This window comes from Octodon degus, unplaced genomic scaffold (genome assembly GCF_000260255.1).
Source record: "Octodon degus isolate 3935 unplaced genomic scaffold, OctDeg1.0 scaffold00229, whole genome shotgun sequence".
Taxonomy (NCBI): domain Eukaryota; kingdom Metazoa; phylum Chordata; class Mammalia; order Rodentia; family Octodontidae; genus Octodon; species Octodon degus.
Window position 1 is genome coordinate 338785 of NW_004524805.1, and position 14156 is coordinate 352940.

The following is a 14156-nucleotide window of genomic DNA, read 5'->3' on the forward strand; positions in this document are numbered from 1 at the left end:
TGAACTTGTTTGTAAATCAGGGTCTTACTATAAACCATAACAGATGAAAGCACACAGTTTAATGCCAGTCTGAACTACACAGTGAGATCCTGTATAAAAACAAACAAAACCCCTTCAGTTGGTCATGGTGGTACATGCCTGTAATCCTAACACTCAGGAAGCTGAAGCAGAAAGATCCTCAGTTTTAGTCCAACCTGAGTTATGAAGCCAAAGCCAAATTCCAGGCCAGTTTGGGTTGCAAAATGAAATCCTGCCTCAAAATGAAATAGCCAGGGGCTGGTAAGATAGCTCAGCAGATTAAGTGGTGCCTGCTTAGGCAAGCACAGGGACTGGTTGTTTTTTTTTTTTTTTTTTACTGGAATCTGGGATTGAACTCAGGGCTTTGTGGGCAAGCGCTTATGCTACTATCTCCCTGGCCCCGGGACTGGGGTTTGATCCATGGCACCACATGCCATGCCAACCCCACCCCCGGTCACACTGAGCCAGACATCCAGGCATGGTGATACCTGTAATCTCAGCGCAGGTGAGACTGAGACAGGAGCACTACCAGTCCAAGCTGTGTAGTGAGTCCCTGTACCCAAAACAAAAAAACAGGTTTGGTGGCTCACACTTCTAATCCCAGCACTCAAGAGGCTGAGGCAAGAAAATCCTTGTGAGTTTGATACCAGCCTGGGCTACAAAGTGAGCTCAAGGCCAAAGTTTCCCATTCTACTATGCAACTTCTTTGAGCTCTGATAGAAGCATCATGGCAAAGTTTAGTGTACAGGTAGGACCGAAAACAATCCTGTAAAAAGGTAGTATCATGTTGTAGTTAATGAAATGATTGTATGAGCCTATTATGAGCTAGTCTATTCATATTATATTTGAATTTGTATTATGTTGGTATGCTTTAATGTAGGGTTTCACTAAATGAATTTTCATATACAGACTTCATGTCCATTTTTGTCTCAGGAGCCATAAAGTTGTTTAATTCTTTTCATTATATGTTCAAGTATTCAAATATTCAAAACTGTCGTACATTGTAGCTTCTCTAATTGTTTTCTTTTTTTTTTTTTTTTTTTTTTTCAGTTTGGAAGCAGATACTTTATTCAGTCCCTTGCACTTGCCAGGGAAGCGCTTATTCCACTGAGCCATCTCCCTGGCCCCCGTAGCTTCTCTAATTGTTTCAGTGGTTTTTTGTGGGCAAGTTTCCCTTCCCAGCCTTTCATGGCTGGCTCCTATTTTTAGGTGTTCTTTACCATTCCCTGTAAGTGTCCTTTTACCAAGAACACCTTCACCAGCTTCTAATAATCTGGGCTAAATTATACTGTGCTTTAAAAGCCCATTGTGCAGGGCTGGAGAGATGGCTCAGTGGTCTAAAGCACCAATTTAGAACAAGCTTAGCAAAGCATCAGGGACTGCAGTTCAATCCCCCAACACCACATGCCAGCCAGCCCCGCCCCCTCGTGGGCTGAGCTGGCCACACACACACACACACACTCTCTCTCTCTCAAATAAATAAAAATTAATAAAAAAAAATAAAAGCCCATTGTGCAGAACTTCAACCTAAACAGGCTGTCTCCTACTGGACCACAAGATCAAGAACAGAGACCATGGCTTTTGTTCAGCAGCGCAATCTTTAGTAAGCATTGAATCATTATTAACTCAAGTTAAGTCATGATCTTTTTCTTTAATTTTTTTACATTTAGTGTGTGTGTGTGTGTGTCCAGCTCAGCCCACCTGGGGGTGGGGCTGACTGGCATGTGGTGCTGGGGAATCGAACCGCGGTCCCTGTGCTTTGCCAAGCTTGTTCTAAGTAGGTGCTTTAGACCACTGAGCCATCTCTCCAGCCCCTGAAGTCAAGATCTTGTTCTCCCTTTAAAAAAAAAATAGTCTGGGCTTGGGAAAAAATTCAGTGGTCTAATCGTCTGCCTGGCAAACACAAGGACCCAGGTTCAATTTCCAGTACTGCATGCCGAAACCAGGCATGGTGGCACATGCCTGTAATCCCACCTCTAGGGAGGCTGAGACAGGAGGATCACTATAAGTTCGAGCTACATAGCAAGACCCTGTGCCAAATAATAAATAGACAAAAAAAAAGTGTACAAAGAAGTTAGAAAAGCACACAGGGTATAGATGAGTAAAGAAGAATAACTGGAAACTGTCTGGCTCCTAAAGTAAATAATTAAAATCAATGTTAAATTCCAGCTCTTTCGGCCATCTTTCTGTGCCGTCATAATGGTGCGCATGAATGTCCTGGCTAATGCTCTCAAGAGCATCAATAATAGCCAGCCAAATAGCTCAACGGATTAAAGTGCCTGCAAGCAGGCACAGGTGCCAGGGGTTCAATTCCTGGTCCTGCAGTGCCGGCCCTGCCCCCAGGGTGCGCTGAGAGGGCAATTTTTTTTTTTTTTTTTTTTTTTTTTTTTTTTTTTGCGGAACCAGGGATTGAACTCAGGTTCTTCTGCTTGCCAGGGAAGCGCTTATTCCACTGAGCCATTTCCCCAGCACCACCCCCCCCCCAAATTTTTTTTCAAGACAGGGTCTCAATGTGTAGTTTAGGCTGGCCTTGAACTCCTCCTGCCTCAGCTTCCCCAGTGCTGGGATTACAGACATGCACCACCATGGCCAGCAAAAATAGAGCAATTTGAACAAAATAAAACACCTAGGGGCCAGGGAGATGGCTCAGTGGAATAAGCACTTCCCTGGCAAGTGCAAGAGTCTGAGTTCAATCCCCGGTTCTGCAAAAAAAACCAAAAAATCCCCACCTGAATTATATAAGAAATATCTAGAGTTCCTACTGGTAAAAGTGTTTGAATAAATGGGGAGGAAGAAAAACCAGCACAAAATTCCAAATGCCCTTAGATTCTCTGTTCTCGAGGTGGAACATAATATTCCCTTCCTTTCATGTGTTCTGTGTTCATCTGGCATCTTCTCCAAGATTCTGTGAATTTCTGGGAAGGTGTACATTCTCAGGGCCACACTGGTCCCCAGGACTGTGGTCCCCATTGTCCACATGAGCTTCTTCTGTTCCTCCCTAGTCACCCAGTCATGAAATGTGACCCCCACTCTGCTGAAGCACTCAAGAGCTAAGCAGGCTGAAACTAGAGGAAGGGTTTTCTATTGAAACAAAACCTGGGAATGTAATGGTCACTTTCAAATATACAGCAATCCAGCATTCTTAGTTAAGAAAGCCTTTTCCTGGCCTTTCATCACCATCCCTACCCACAGTCCCAGCCACTGTTCATTTGATCTTTATTCTCTTCCATTGATTTCTTTGCTCCTTTCCCCATCCTTCAAACACCATGCCTCACAGGAGCAAACCTCCCAGATCTACATAGAAAAGATTCTTGAATGAGCTCCTTGGATTATCCAAGAATTTCCCCAAAGACAATGGCTTATGAAAATACTTTTCGGGCTGGGGAGATGGCTCAGTAGAATAAGCGCGTCCCTGGCAAGAGCAAGGGCCTGAGTTCAATCCCCAGTTCCGCCAAACAAAAAAAAAAAAAAAAAAAAGAAAGAAAGAAAAAGAAAATACTTTCCTTTAGGTATAAAGGCCATTGAGGAGCTTAAGTAAAGAAATTCTGTGGTTGGTAACAAATGGTAAGATTCTGAGGGTAGTATGCTAGCTTCCAGATTCATAATCATCCTGGGGAGCAGGGCAAGCAAGCCTGAAAATGTGGTAGATTCACATTTCATATTATTTTAGGGCTGAAAGGAACTCCATAATTACTTAGTCCTTAATTGAAGAAAGTGGATCATACTTTCTATCTCCTACAAACTCTACTTGCTTATCATGATTTTTTTATTTATTTTATTTTATTTTTATTTTTTTAATTAATTAATTAATTTATTTATTTTAGTGTGTGTGGCCAGCTCAGTCCACCAGGGGGCGGGGCTGGCTGGCATGTGGTGCTGGGGGATTGAACCGCAGTCCCTGTTTTTGCTTGGCTTAGCTTGTTCTAAGTAGGTGCTTTAGACCACTGAGCCATCTCACCAGCCCGCTTGTCATGATTTTTAACCAATTTTTTTTTTCTTGCTCAAACTTGTAAGGATCTTCCTGCTTCAGCCTCGCAAGTGTTGGGATCACAGGTGTGTATCACCATGCCCAGCTCAAATTTCTTTAAACATAATTTCTCCTTTTCATGACAGAGCCTGAGTCCAGCACTACCCTTGATGTGCCATTGAGCTACACAGCCAGTGGAAAGACAATCATTTTTTCCCTTGCCTTTTGATCTTTTATTACTCAAAAAAAAAAACACCTTTCATTATTTACATTTAGTTTTCTAGTTACATTTAGTTTTCAGCTATTGTCCTTGAACCTTTGACCCTTTCATAGTGATTTTCTGCTCCAGTAAGGAAAGCAGCTGGGCATGTTGGCACACAGTTGTAATCCCAACACTCAGGAGGCTGAAGCAGGATCATTGTGGTGAATTTGGAGGCCAGCCTGGGCTACATAGTGAGTTCAGAGCCAGCCTGAAGTGCATAGCCAGACCCTGTCTCAAAAAAAGAGAGAAAAAAAATACACTTAATCCTGTCAGGGGCACATTCAGCACACAAGGAAGCATCAAAGACCGTGCTGAGATTTTTTTCCCCCCTGTGGTATGGGGGATTGACTCAGGACCTTGTGCTTGCCCGGCAAGCACTTTTTCTGCTGAGCTATCTCCCCGGCCCCCGAGATGTTTTTTTTTTTTTCCTTTTAGACAATCTCCTAAAAATGTTAGGTCTCAGAGCCTGAACTCAGGCTGCCATATGCAGATTTTGATGTTTTCCCTGATATTCTGTATAAAGGTAGACAATTCTATTAATGGGGTTGGCACAGCTTAGTTCCAAGCTTGCTTTGTAGGAAATCTATGATGGCACATCAAACTCTAGAGCATTCCAAGTGCTTTTTTTTTTTTTTTTTTCAGTACTGGGGAACAAACTTGACTGTGCTCTTGCCAGGCAGGTATTTATGCCACTGAGCTGTATCCTCGGCCCTCCAAGTGCCTTTCAACAAAGGTAATCTTTTAACATAGGTTTTCACATTTGAATTTTATTGTAGCCAGTACTTTTTTTATTTTATTTTATTTTATTTTTTTGCAGAACCAGGATTGAACTCAGGCCCTTGCACTTGCCAGGCAAGCACTTATTCTACTGAGCTATCTCCCTGGCCCCATGTAGCCAGTATTAATATATCACCAGAAAAACTAGTGTGGAGGGGTGTGTTGTAGACTGAGACAGGAGGGTCAGAAGTTCAAGGCCATCCTGGACAACTTAGTGAAACCCTGTCTCAAAATAAAAGCTCTGGGGGGAAAGAAAAAAAAAAAAAAAAAAAAAGCTGGAGACAGTTTAGGAATGGAATGTTTGCCTAGCATGTGTAGACTATACCCTGTACCCTGTATCTTCAGTACCATCACCACACACACCAAAAAAGTAGTTATTTTTAATTGTCATAGTCTCTAGTAGAAATAAAGACAAAAGGAGATACCTGGAAATACTGGCTGTACATATTTTCTAGAGGCAAAATTGATAAAGATGCTTGTATTTACAAAAGGTGAACAGCAATTTCAAACACCACAAACCCAACGATACCATCCCAGGCTTCCAGAAATTCAATTTATCAAGAAAAAAAAAAAAAATCTCTTCTCACTTCAACGTTATTCCCATCAAGGCAATAATGACCTCTACGGATTTAGTTGACAGATCTCAATTCTGCCAGTCCTGATTCAACAATGTATTATTTGGCTGATTCAGAAAATACACATACTCTCAGCTCACGGACTTATTCGGGGGAGAGAGTGTTAAGCAGTAATGAGAGTTTTTTGTTTTGTTTTAAATCTACACATCTCGAGCCTTATGTCCACAGCGAGAATACAGAGCGGAGTTCAGTGTTCCTCCTCCTGAGACCGGAGCTGCTGGAAAACGAATCTGTTCTCTGCAACTAGAGAAAACTCAATGGCAAAGAGAAGAATCGCTTTCGCCCAGTCGACCTGGGCGGCGGACAACCTCCCGCCACCGACGCTAGCGAGTCAAGCGGGAAGCGGCAGGCGGGAGCAACGTGGGGCGAAGCTCCCGCACGCTCGGGGCAACGGGGACCGGCCGGGGCACAGAGGTCGCAGGCTGCACGCTAACTCCCCACGGCCAGGCGGCCAGAAGCCCCCAGTCCTCGGCCCCCGCGCAAGCGACGCCGGGAAATGCCCACATCCGGGAAACCTGCAGCGGAGTGCGGCGGCGGCGACACGGAGTGGAAGACAAAATGGCGGCGGCGGCGGCGGCCTGTTGCTAAGGGGAGAGCCAGGTCCCCCGCGACCCCCACGACGGGTCGCGCTGGCCCGCGGCAGCACCCTGGCGTCTGTGCCCGCCCTGCCCCACCCAGGATACTTGGGGCCTCCGGGACGGGCCCTGGTCGCCTTGGCGCCGGACCTCGGGCCCGTGGCCGCTGTCCAGGAGCCCCGCTCTCCCCTGCAGGTAGGTCCGGGGTTGTCGTGGCGGGTGGGGCTCACAGTGCTCCAGAGCCCGAGTCGTCCGGGCGGTGGCCGCCGGGGCCCACGCCCATCCCCGCTGGCGGGGGTCCAGGGTGTGCTGCGGACGGGCGGGCTGAGCCGGCCGGGTCCGGGCCTGACTTGCGTGGTTGCATTGACCCGAGCTGAGCCCTGCCCTGAGGAAGTGAGGGTTGGCCGCACCCTGGCTGCAGGAAGAGCCCCAGGCCTTTGGGCCCCGGAGGTGCAGGTTAGGCTGCGGAGAGCCAGCCCTGGCCGGGGACCTCGCCGCGACTGTCTCCTTGGAACCCTACTTCCTACAAGTCTGGGAGGGGAGGAAAGCGGAAGACAATTCTGAAGGAAAGTGGCGAGCTACTTTCCGATGGCAGAGGACTCCGATCCTGGGGCTACTTTGAGGAAATCTGTTCTCTTTTTCTTCAAAGTTGGTTGTAATGTTAGGTCACAGTTCATAGGTGGATGCGGTGAGAGAGATAGAGGTGGGTGTCTTTGTGGAATAGCAGTGTGTACATAAACAGAAAACGAAGACAAGACAAAACAACTTGTAGTGGAAAGAATGACTCCCTGGTGACTGTAACCCCACCGTGACTTCTGTAATTGAAAGTTATTTTCTATACGGACAAAGTTTAATGTTTGTCCGCCCATATGTAAGTATGACTTTTAAAATTTATATTATCGTTTAGAAGTTATTCATCTAGTGAACAATAAATACAGTCTCTCCCACACAAAAAAATATTGTATCACTGCAGTTCTGGAAATAGATTTGAATGCCTGGGATCATAAAGCGTGTCAGATACTCATAGATTTATCTATTGAAAATTAAACTTTTATCAGTTTTCTTTTTTGGAGGAAGAAAAGGCAAGACATTATGGTTGGAGTGAATGTTCACTGTTCATGGTTAAGATAACCACCTACATTTGTGATTGCCTTAGCTAAGGTTTTCTCTTACCTTTTGTTGTGTAGACAGATAGGTAAAATGGGCTAGTTGATTCCCTAAACCAGTGTAGGAATCTGCCCCCTCTCCAGTGGAGGAATTTGACTGATGTTGAAGTAAAAGAAGTACCATTGTGTTTTCTTGTTTTTTTTTTTAATTTATTTATTTGTGTGTGTGTGTGTGTGTGTGGCCAGCTCAGCCCACCAGGGGGCGGGGCTGGCTGGCTGGCATGTGGTGCTGGGGGATTGAACCGTGGTCACTGTGCTTTGTTTAGCTTGTTCTAAGTAGGTGCTTTAGACCACTGAGCCATCTCACCAGCCCTGTGTTTTCTGATAGTCTGTTACTGCAAGAAATCAGATCATTAGCACTAGCTGGAAAAGGCACATCCTTTCTGTCTTTGATTGAATATGTCTACTGCCCTCAAAATAATTAAAATCACTTTTTTTTTTTTTTGGTCTTTTAGCAACAGAGGCATGCCATGCAGTTCAGGCTGGTCTTCAACTCATTGTGTAGCCCAGGCTGGCCTCAAACTTGCAGCAATCCTCCTGCCTCAGCCTTCTGAGTGCTAGGATAAAAAACACTTCTTTTACATCTTTATTATGACATCTAGCTTTCATCTATAGGTTTTAGTGATAGTCATTCTGTAATACATATGGTCTTAGAGCAGTTCTACTGTGGGTTATCTTTCTCTGAATTATAAAATATCACATTATCTATTGATGCTTTCATTGGTGACCTTCACATACTGGCCAAATTATTGAATCATCAAATAGAAATGCTAGGCCTATTGATGAGTGCCTATAGTCCCAGCACTCAGGATGCTGAGGCAGGAACATCTCCATGAGTTTTTTTTTTTTTTGCAGAACCAGGGATTGAACTGAGGGCCTTGTGCTTGCCAGGGAAGCGCTTATTCCACTGAGCCATCTCCCCGGCCCCAAGTTCCATGAGTTTTAGACCAGTTTAGGCTACATAAAAGAGTTCAAGGCCAGAGTGAATGATATAGCAAGACTCTGTCTCAAAGAAAAAAAATTTCCAGCAGGAAGATAAAAATACAGTATAGTGATGTGTCCCCCCCCCTTCCTTCCCTCACACCTTTCCTTCCTTTTGTGTTTGGTTCTGGCACTTGAACACAGGAACTTGACTATGTTAGGCAAGCACTCTCCTACTGACTGTATACCAAGCCCTTTTGGGGGGCATAGTCTATCTAAATTGTACAGGTTGACCTTCAGCTTGTGATCATTCTGCTTCAGCCTCCTGTGTAGCAGGTGGGGTTAAAGGACTCCATCAGCATTCCCAACTTCATGTTTTCATTATGGCGAGTTAATTCTTGGAAAGTAGGTAAAAGAAAGTGTCAGGTGCAGAGATTTCTGAGTATTGCTCTCCATGAGACTGTGCTACTAAAAAAAGCAGTACAGAGCTGGGTGTGGTGATACAAACCTGTAATCCTAGCATTCAGGAGGCTGAGGCAGGAAGATCATATGTTTGAGGCCTGCCCCTGCTACATAGCAAGACCCTGTCTTTAAAAATCAAACCTGGGGCTAGGGAGATGGCTCAGTAGAATAAGCTCTTGCTTGGCAAGCACACCAGCCTGAATTCAATCCCTGGTTCCACCAAAACAAAATAAAAAAAATAAAAACCAAACCAGTGAGCCAGCATGGTGCTAGGGCAGGAGGAGGGTCACAAGATCAAGGCCAGCCTGAGCTATGTAGTGAGTTCAAGGCCAGCATGAGCTATGTAGTGAGACCCTGTCTCAAAAACAGAACAAAACAACCAAAAGAAAGCCAGCATAGTGGCACATGCCTTAACCCCAGCTCTTGGGAGCCTCAGACAGGAGAATCTCTATGAGTCTGAGCTGCGTAGTGAGGCCCTGTGCCACATAAATAAATAAAAAAAAAAAAAAGTGAGTTCAAGGCCAGCCTGAAGTGCATAGCCAGACCTTGTCTCAGAGACTGAAAAAACAAAACAAACAAGCAAAAAACTCCTGAGTGAATCATGATCTCTGCCCTTAGAAGACTAAAGATAGAGGTGTGATAAAAAGAGCCCTGGACAGGGTTAGGATGTAAAGTCCATTCGTAGTGTTACCATCAGCTAACTATGTATGTGAGTTTGTAAGTCATAGTACTTCTGTGGATCCATTTTGTTGTCTATTAAAAAAATTGCCAGCACATCTTATAATCTGTGGATCTGTGACCCAGGAGGAAAACATAAGAACATAAATAGGACAAAAGTGTAAGTTTTATTGGACTGGTCCAAAGTGCATGTGGTGTTTAGAGAAGGCTAACAGCTAGGAGTTCAATGTCAGTTCTGTTTCAGGAGACATTTGAGTGAAAATTCGGTATAATTATTTTGGTACTAGGAATCAAATTCTGGATCTTGTGCTTACCAAGCAGGTCTTGTGCTAGTGAGCTATATCCCTGGCCTGATAGAATTTCTTTTTTTTTTTTTTTTTAAATTTATTTATTTATGTGTGTGTGTGGGGGGCAGCTCAGCCCACCAGGGGGCGGGGTTGGCTGGCATGTAGTGCTGGGGTATTGAACCGCGGTCCCCGTGCTTTGCTAAGCTTGTTCTAAGTAGGTGCTTTAGACCACTGAGCCATCTCACCAGCCCTGAGACAGGGTCTTATTGAGTTGCACAGGCTGGACTGGAACTTGTGACCAGACTGCTGGGATTACAGGTGTGCTTCACCACACCCTTCTTGACATATATTAAATCTGCTTAATGCTCACAACAACCCTATGTAGGACAGACCCTATTTCTGCCTGCATTTAAACATGAAGATATTAAGGCAGAGAAGCTATCTCACCCAAGATTATACAGCTAGTAACTGGTAGAGTGGGGACTCAAATCTGAGCAGTTGAAAAGAAAGGGAAGTGATATGATTAGAACTACTTATTAGGAAAATTTAATTTGATATTATTGTACCTTGGGTTAATAAGGTAAGCATTTTTTTTTAAATTTATTTATTTGTGTGTGTGTGTGTGTGTGTGGCCAGCTCAGCCCACCAGGGGGCTGGCTGGCTGGCATGTGGTGCTGGGGGATTGAACCATGGTCCCTGGGCTTTGCTAAGCTTGTTCTAAGTAGGTGCTTTAGACCACTGAGCCATCTCACCAGCCCCCAAGGTAAGCATTTTTGCTTTGAAGAGTTCTTTAAAAAAAAAAAAGTTCTTTTATTCTTTTATCTTGAGATGGAGTCTCTCTATTTCCCAGGTTGGCCTACAGTTTGAGATTTTCTTCCCAGAGCCTCCCCAGTAGCTGGGATTGCAGGTGTGGATCACTGCTCTTGACTTTTTTGAAAAATTCCTTTCTGGGCCCAGCCAAATAGCTCAGCAGATTAAAGTGCCTGCAGCAGGTGCAGGGGCCAGGGATTTGATCCCCAGACTGCCATACTGGCCCTACCCCCAGGGTGCGCTGTAATCCCAGCTCTTGGAAGGCTGTAAACAGGTATTACTACAAGTCTGATCTAGTAGGGAGATCCTGAACACCCTGTAGACCCTTCCCTAAAATACAAAAAACAAACAAGCAAAATTCCTTTTAAAAATTCTCTGCCTATTATTGGTTTGAATTTTCACCTGTCATAGTAATAAAGATTACTGAGATTTGATAATACCTTTGTTTATCATTCTTTGTTGAAGGGATTATAAATTAGTACACCTTTCTGAGAGACAGTCTGAAAATACAATTTTAAATACTCATTCTTAGTTTTACATATCCTTTTTTATTTTTTTTGTGGAACCAGGGATCAAACTCAGGCCCTTATGCTTGCCAGGGAAACACTTATTCCACTGAGCCATCTCCCCAGCCCTGTATACTTTGTTTTGCAGTTCTGGGGATTAAATCAGGTCCTTGAGCATGCTAAGCAAGGACTCTACAATTAAGCTACCTTCCTTGCCTTGTGCATTCTCTTTGACCTGGGCTAAAAAATGTTTATATAAGAATTTTTTTTTTTTTTTTCTGGAACTGGGGATTAAACTCAGGCCCTTGAGCTTGCCAGGGAAGCGCTTATTCCACTGAGCCATCTCCCCAGCCCCTATGTAAGAATTTTTATCGAAGTATATTTTTATTAACTAGTTTTGATATGGCTAAGGAATGTGCTGTATATGTGTAAGTTATACGGTATAAGATAATGAATATGGAATTTGTACCCATCAGAACTAGAATAGTATCAGTATAACTGAAAACCAGTATTTGTAACATATTTCTGTAATAGTGAAAAACCAGGGAGATACAACATACATTACCATGAGTAGGGGACAAATAAATTATAGAACATCTACAAGATGAAATGCAGTGTACAATTATTTATATATTTGTTACAGGGTCTCACTATGAATCTCAGACTAGTGATCCTCCTGTTTTCAGCCTCCCTAGCTCTGGGATTACAGGTGTGTGCCACCACGCCTAGTCTGTGGTTGCCATCTCAGCATGTGGTGCCAGGGATCAAACCCTGGTCCCTGCAGTTGCCTAAGCAGGTGCTTATCTGCAGAGCTATTTCACATGCCCACTGTACAGTTATTTAAAGAGACATGGTTGACCTGACATTTTCTCAGTTCTCAAACACTATTAAATGTAAGATAACCATCTATTTAATAATAATAATTTTAATTTTTTTTTCATTAGTGCATGTTAGAGTGCATAATGATTACATTCATTGTGGGGAATTGGTACATGTTTGTAGCACATAGTAATTCTTTTTACTTCCCATTTCTCCCCTTCCATTCTTGGTCCCCTGCACATTTGCAAAAGAGCTATTTCCTTGTCTCCTATTATTTCTTATTTTTCTTTTTATACCTTGGATTTCTCATATAAGAGAGATGCGATATTTAAGTTTGTATGTTTATTTCACATAATAGTGTGACACATCTATTTTCCAACAAATTATTTAAATTTATCCTTTATAGCAGAATGACATTCAATTAGGTATAAACAGTGCACTACGTTTTATTTTATTTTTAATTTTATTTTATTGAGAAACATATCAGTGAGACAATTTCAAAGCTGATTAATAGGACAGTTTCAATAATTAATACATTGTACATTGTTATCTTCTTAGTGGTTGTCCATAGTACAAGAAGCAGACAGCATATCCTGTCCAAATACTATTAGTACAAATTTTTCTCCTCATTGAATTAAGCGAAAGTAGCTGTATATCTATCCTGACTATTATGTATATAACAATACAAAATGGTCCTTTCTTTGTATCCCCTTTTTTTGTTTAGTCCTGTCAGAGATAGGTATTCTGTTGGCATCTAAATACTACAGGTGTGTTTATTCAGCAAAATAATCCAACACAGTCCTGCACTCCACAATAATAGTGGGTTATCTGCAGAAGTTGTTGACCTGATCATTTCACAGCTCAGCATTACATTTTCTTTATCCATTCATCTGCTGATGGACATTTAGGCTACTTCAAAGATTGAGCTATTGTGAATTGTTCTGCTATAAATATGGTTATACATGTATCACTATAGTATGATGTCTTTAACTTTTTGGGAAGGATATCTAACAATAAAAATAGCTGGGTCAAATAGAATTTGTATTTTTAGTGTTTTTAGGTTCTCCATAGTGACTGTAATAGTCATATATTTCCACAAACAATGTGGAAGGGTTCTTTTCTCCCTACAACCTCACTAGCACTATATATTTATTTAGGTACCAGGATTTGAACTCGGGACTTTGTGCTTGCCAGATAGGCACTGTGCCGCTGAGCTATACCCCTAGCCCAGCACTTTATATTATTAAATTTCATGATAGTAGTCATTCTTTTTTTTTTTTTTTTGGCAGAACCGGGGATTGAACTCAGATCCTTGCGTTTGCCAGTCAAGTGCTTATCCTACTGAGCCATCTCCCAGGCCCCTGTAGTCATTTTGGAGTTAGAATCTCAGTGCTGTTTTAATTTGCACTTCTCTAATGGCTAGAAGTGTTAAGCATTTTGTCATATATTTATTCAGTATTTGTACTTTTTCTTTATTTTTTCTTTATTTATTGGCCTGTTCAGCCCACCCTGAGGACAGGGCTGGTGTGTGTGTGGGGGGCAGTTCAGCTCACCTGGGGGCGGGGCTAGCTGGCATGTGGTGCTGAGGGATGGAATCGCGGTCCCTGTGCTTTGCCAAGCTTGTTCCAAGTAGGTGCTTTAGACCACTGAGCCATCTCACCAGCCCCCCCCTTTTTTTTTTAACATTTATTAGTACACAATTCTTAACACACCAAAAAAAGCCATGTATTGTTTTTCAGTTGTTCCAGTGACTTTCCAGCTTCAAATTTAGAGGCAAATTTTCTGTAAGAGGATTAAGTACCAGTATCTTCAAATGCTGACAAAGTTACTGAAGTCCCACGAATTCACAATTTTGTATCACATACACTACATATTCAAATTTTTGATCTTTCACAGCACATTAACACAATGAGGCAAACCGGACTACCACTACCAAAGATGTTACAGAGTGCACACAGTTCTGACAGGGCAACAATTAGGATGTAGTTTTCTTTTCTTTCTTTTTTTTTTTTTTAATGATTTCATATATAATTTTTCCCTTAATTTTATTGAGAAACAAATAGCAATGAGACAATTTCAAATCAAATTGGTAAGACAATTTCAATAATTAACACATTGCATACTCTCTTCCTCGTGGTTATTTGCTGTACAAGATGCAGACATATCCTATTTATAAACACTATTAGAACAAATCCCTCTATTCATTAAGAGAATGTAACTATATATCTATCCTAACCATTTTGAATACACAGATACAAAATGGACATTCATCT

General features: G+C 42.6%; 1 protein-coding gene across 3 annotated transcripts in view; it reads left to right on the forward strand.

Annotated features, from left to right (window-relative positions):
- Nucleotides 1–6346: 6346 nt before the first annotated feature.
- Lats1 (large tumor suppressor kinase 1) overlaps nt 6347–14156 on the forward strand; it is a 67172-nt gene continuing 59362 nt past the window's right edge. For 2 of the 3 annotated variants that reach the window (XM_004645474.3, XM_023705768.1), the window contains exon 1: nt 6347–6429. The gene's annotated coding sequence lies outside the window, so the exon portion shown is untranslated. Of the gene's footprint in view, nt 6430–7039; nt 7106–14156 lie in introns of those variants that run through there. The other variant, XM_023705767.1, reaches the window with a different exon arrangement.